We start from the raw sequence: 6235 nt of genomic DNA, 5'->3' as shown, positions 1-6235 counted from the left end.
TGACCTTCCTGGTAGTTTTGGTGGTGAAGTTTATTTTCTGAAAAGGTGGTAATTTTCCACACCCACTTCTCCTGGGATGGGTAGGCTCAGAACAAGGCTGTGGTGGTGTAATGGAGAGTAGGGGGCAGGGTATGTTTCAATTACTTTTAGGCGCGTGTCTCTGGAGAGACTTGAAACTGAAGTCTCAGTTTTCTTTTGGTTGAAAAAAGTAGGGTTATTACTGGCATTAAATAATGTTTTGGGTTTTTTCCGATAGTGTTTATACATAACCTGACACATAGATGTTCATTAGCTAGTGGCTTTTAGATATTATTGTAATTGCTGAAAATGATTTTAAGGACTTGATATTTAGTGAGCTTTTTGGGTTATTAAAATGTATAGACATGCTTAAAATAGCATATTCTAGAAAAGCAAATGGATGTAGTTTCTGATGATGTATGCAGCATTAAAAATTTTTGTTTATGGATTTATTGACGTCTCTGTTTGTCAGAGTGCCTTTTTTAAGCTGTTCAAAGAGCATGTCTTTGATGTAACAGTAATAGGGCTTATAACTAATTATAATTCTGCATACCACTGTAGTTAACTCAGTGAATCAAAAAGGTGATGAATCAACAAGGCCTATGATGTCTATAAGGCATTTCTGGCACCAGCACAGCCTTTAAACCCCAGTATTTGGTCACTCAGTTTTCTTCTGCATGTTTGCTTATATTGATTCTATGGGTTTCTTTGACTGATAGGTTATTAAAAACATAACTTTTCCATTTTACTAATTCTGGTCTAAGAAATGAAGCTTCTCAAAGGTGGGAAACTAATTACAGTCTGTTTATTTAGAAACCTTTTAAGCATGCAATGATATGCTCTCAACATGTACTTTAGAAATCTCTCTTTCTCTGAAAATTTTTGCTCTGCCCATTCACTTGGTGCTAAGCATTTAGTACCCTGACAAATAGTGACCTAAACTGAGTATGAATAGAAACGATTGGATTGCCCTGCTTTCTTGAAATAATAACCTTTATCAATGCACGACAAACTTTGTAACTCTTTGTGTTTCTTTCCGGAACAATTTATCATTTTTGTCATATTTCTAGCCATGGCTGCCTGCTTTTGGAATCCTTAGAAATTGTGGACCTAGGATCCATAAAGATCTTAGCTTTTTTAAAAAAAGAAAATAAAACCATCAAGTGGATGCTCTTTGAATATTATAAACCTGGACATAAGGTGAACCATGTAGTCAAGGTTAATAATTCTCATTATTAGCTTGAAAATGTATGATGATTTCTTATGGTTACAATGCTTGGGCGTATACCAGGCACTTTCACCCACACTGTCTCTGATTCTTAAGTCATCCACTGAGGCGTGTGTTATTTACTTATTTATTTTTTAACATCTTTATTGGAGTATAATTGCTTTACAATGGTGTGTTAGTTTCTGCTTTATATCAAAGTGAATTAGTTATACATATACATATGTTCCCATATCTCCTCCCTCTTGCGTCTCCCTCCCTGCCACCCTCCCTATCCCACCCCTCTAGGTGGTCACAAAGCACCGAGCTGATCTCCCTGTGCTATGCAGCTGCTTCCCACTAGCTATCTATTTTACATTTGGTAGTGTATATATGTCCATGCCACTCTCTCACTTCGTCCCGGCTGACCCTTCCCTCTCCCCTCCCCATATCCTCAAGTCCATTCTCTAGTAGGTCTGTGTCTATATTCCTGTCTTACCCCTAGGTTCTTCATGACATTTTTTTCCCTTAAATTCCATATATGTGTTAGCGTACGGTATGTGTCTTTCTCTTTCTGACTTACTTCACTCTGTATGACAGACTCTAGGTCCATCCACCTCACTGCAGATAACTCAATTTCGTTTCTTTTTATGGCCGAGTAATATTCCACTGTATATATGTGCCACATCTTCTTTATCCATTCATCCGATGATGGACACTTAGGTTGCTTCCATCTCCTGGCTATTGTAAATAGAGCTGCAGTGAACATTTTAGTACATGACTCTTTTTGAATTATGGTTTTCTCAGGGTATATGCCCAGTAGTGGGATTGCTGGGTCATATGGTAGTTCTATTTGTAGTTTTTTAAGGAACCTCCGTACTGTTCTCCATAGTGGCTGTACCAATTCACATTCCCACCAGCAGTGCAAGAGGGTTCCCTTTTCTCCACATCCCCTTCAGCATTTATTGTTTCTAGATTTTTTGATGATGGCCATTCTGACTGGTGTGAGATGATATCTCATTGTAGTTTTGAGTTGCCTTTCTCTAATGATTAATGATGTTGAGCATTCTTTCATGTGTTTGTTGGCAATCTGTATGTCTTCTTTGGAGAAATGTCTATTTAGGTCTTCTGCCCATTTTTGGATTGGGTTGTTTGTTTTTTTGTTATTGAGCTGCATGAGCTGCTTGTAAATTTTGGAGATTAATCCTTTGTCAGTTGCTTCATTTGCAAATATTTTCTCCCATTCTGAGGGTTGTCTTTTGGTCTTGTTTATGGTTTCCTTTGCTGTGCAAAAGCTTTGAAGTTTCATTAGACCCCATTTGTTTATTTTTTTTATTTCCATTTCTCTAGGAGGTGGGTCAAAAAGGATCTTGCTGTGATGTATGTCATAGAGTGTTCTGCCTCTGTTTTCCTCTAAGAGTTTGATAGTTTCTGGCCTTACATTTAGGCCTTTAATCCATTTTGAGCTTATTTTTGTGTATGGTGTTAAGGAGTGCCTGAAATAGAGCCATTATCCCTTTTCAGAACTGCCCCATATTCTGAGCTGACATCAGCAGAGCAAGCCCAGGTTTTTCTTCTTTCAGCTCATCATTCAAGGCCTCTTATACAGAGTAGATGTGAGCTGCAAAAAGACCGATGTGGCAGTGGTGGGGAGTGACATATTAATCTGAGCTTATTTTCTGGGGATAAATAAGAAGAGTAGGCTCAACTCAAGTTGAGTTGACCTCTAAAGGTGCTTACAGCTGGAGACGGGCTGCTAACCACAGTCCTTGCTACTGATCAGCGAATCCTTACATAAATCTAGGCTAATGTCATTTGTATTCTTTCAGATTAAGTTCAGAATCAGTTTTCCAAGTTCCAAATTCTAATGTAATTTAATTACAATTGGAATTTAGATATTGATTGGAGATAAATTTTTTTTAAACAATGTTGAATCTTTCTAAAAAAGATCATGATGTGTCTCCATTTTACCAAACCTTCTTTTGTCTTTCAGCAGTTTAAAATTTTTATTCATATTCCTATATACATTTCTCATTTGTTTTATTCCTCTTTTATTAATTTTGTCCTCAGAAAATGTTTTTATTGGTTATTGATTTTAAAACAAAGGGTTATTGGCAAATAAAAACATTTAAATATTGAATAATTATTCCATGAATAGAATAAACCCTACCTGATCATAGTGCTTTTTGCTTACACATAAGACATATATTTTTTTTTTATAAAAAATATGAACTTCTACACCAGTTTTATGTACAGGTTGCTACATCTTTCTTCTAATACTGTATATCCGCGTTTTCTGTTTTGTGGGTTTAGTTTTGCTGGAGACTGTTATCAGTGGTTCTTGAGCTTTTCTAATGCCTGTTCCTAACACACCTAGTGAATTCAACTTCCTGGGTTTCTGCAAGAAGGATAAAGTTTTCCTTTAGACTCATGTTTTATCAACAAATCCATGTACATTTTGCAACATTCTATGATATATACCCATTTGTTTTGATAATTAAAATAAGTACATTTGTTGTTTTCTTTTGCCTTGTTTCCTCTGAATAGTCAAGGAATATTGGATAGTTGTTCATGTCCTAAAGACTTTTGTCATCCTAGAAAACTAATAGTCATTCTTGTTGAGAACACTCAGTCTAATCCAGAAGTCAGCCAACTAAGGCATACAGACCAAATCCTGCCTGTTGCTTGTTTCTGTAAATAATTTATTGGAACACGGCCACACCGATTCATTTACATATTTCCTCTCTGTTCGTGCTACAGTGACAGCTTTGAATAGCTATGTAGTATGGCCTGCAGAGCTTAAAATATTTACTCTATGGCCCTGTACAGAAAAAGTTTGCCAATTGTGGATCTATTAATTTATTTTAAAAAGGTTCCTGTATTTTTCAAAAATGTAATGTCTCTCTGTTTTCTAATGAATTCATATCTAATTATATTTTTATATTATCTCTTTTAATTTTCTTGGTTTTATTTGATCATTGCTTTTCTAACTTCTTGGAGTTAATTTTTTTTCACTTTTTATTGTGATTTATGCATAACTGTGTAAAATTTCTATTTTCATTTCTTCTTCCAAAAAAAAAAAATATATATATATTTTTTCGGTACGCGGGCCTCTCCCGTTGCGGAGCACAGGCTCCGGACGCGCAGGCTCAGCAGCCATGGCTCACGGGCCCAGCCGCTCCGCGGCATGTGGGATCTTCCCGGACCGGGGCACGGACCCGTGTCCCCTACATGGGCAGGTGGACTCTCAACCACTGTGCCACCAGGGAAGCCCCCAAAATATTTTTGGAAAAGTGTTTTCCCTCAAATATTTTGATTTTTTAAATTTAAAAGTTTGTTTTGATTAAAATCCATGTTTGGAAATGGGTTTTATTTATGGCCTATGATGTCATTTTTGGAATATTCTAAGAATACTTAACAAGATTTTGAAGTCCCTGGAAGGGAAAAATTTAGAAGTACATCTATTCAGTTACTCTACTTGTCTACTTTAGTTGCAAAGCCTGTAAGATACATGTTAAGCATTTCTCAAGCTACATCTAGACCTTGTGAAATGGACTAAAGCTTTGTCCAACTGAGTAAGAAAACTTTATTAGGTTAGGAATGTGGAAAGAAAATGATAAAAAGGAGTTTTGTAGATAAAACAGGACAAGTCCACGTGTTGCCAAATCCATATTAAGACAAATGCACCACGATGGCATGCCTGTGGACACTTGCCTGTTCTTCAGAGTTTTAGGATCAGAAACCTGCCATTTTCAGCGCCATCGGGGCCCCAGGCTGCCAAGATAATATAGTTCTTTCTGATTACAATATCCTTACATTAGTAGAAAACTTAGGTCCTGGTAATGAATCTTTGAACCTATCTTCTATTCTTAAAAACATTTGCTTTGACCTTCTGATGCTTCCCTTATTGATTTAAATACGTGGCAATGAGTTCAGAACCAGCAGTTAATTTAAATCTATGACATGAAATAAATACTAGACTGGGGAACCATTTCTTAGCTATTTGTTCTTATAGCAAAACAAAAAGGCTATTTGCCTCCTGAACATAAATTGTTATATTCATCGAGTCTAGTTTTTGTAACATAAAGAGTTTTATGAGTACTTGGATAATCAGCTGAGGGTAATACTTTACCTTTTATAAACAGTGGAAAACTAAGAATTCATATTGGTAGGCCGAAAAAAAAGGTAACTTTTTGAAACAATAAAATAGAATTTACGTATTAGTAGTTATAAGATAAATATGTAATATCCAAGAACCGTGCTACTTTGACTTCATGAATCTATCTTTCGGAGTGAGATACAATGAGTATTAGGTAGAGCTGATGTCACGAAGATGAACGTTTATAGAAATGAATTAAGAGTTGCTTTTAGTTAAGGAAAACTCTAATCACAGATACTGGAAATAATTTACTACTGGGCATTTTAAGGATGAAAGTTATTTTTTTCATATTTTAATAGAGTTTGCAAGGATTGCTTCCATTTCAGTAAGGTTTCAAATACCCTTTTTTCAGGGGGATGAAGTGTTTAATCACCATTTACTTTTATTTGAAATGCTGTATAATATGGAAAGGCAATTAAGAGGGAAAATATGCCAAAAATTGGTACAAACTGGCACTATTGCCAGTAGAAGACAGATGCAATACAAAATATTTTTATTATCTTTAAAAAATGGAAAGTAGGATTCAAATCAAGAATCAGTCTATGGAAAACTGCCACAAATCAACATTTGAAAAAATAGTTTGTAAGCGTATCTGGCATCTCTTTAACATCTTGCAGTGATACATCAGCTCCTCCTAGAAAATATCAGTGGTAAGTCACAGGGCCTTTCCATGTCTTTTAATTTAACTTTTAAAGTGCTCTTTTTATAAAAGGAAAAAACATGGCATATTTTTCAAATCAGTGCTTCACAGTTTATCCTATTTAGGGACAGCAGCCTTTTCAACATATGTTTTAACATTTAACTTAAAGACATGATTGGCCAAAACTGGTCCTTTTACTTTCTCTTTGTGTACA

The sequence above is a fragment of the Phocoena phocoena genome, chromosome X (assembly GCF_963924675.1).
Source record: "Phocoena phocoena chromosome X, mPhoPho1.1, whole genome shotgun sequence".
In the NCBI taxonomy this organism is placed as follows: Eukaryota; Metazoa; Chordata; class Mammalia; order Artiodactyla; family Phocoenidae; genus Phocoena; species Phocoena phocoena.
This window is presented reverse-complemented; position numbering follows the sequence as displayed.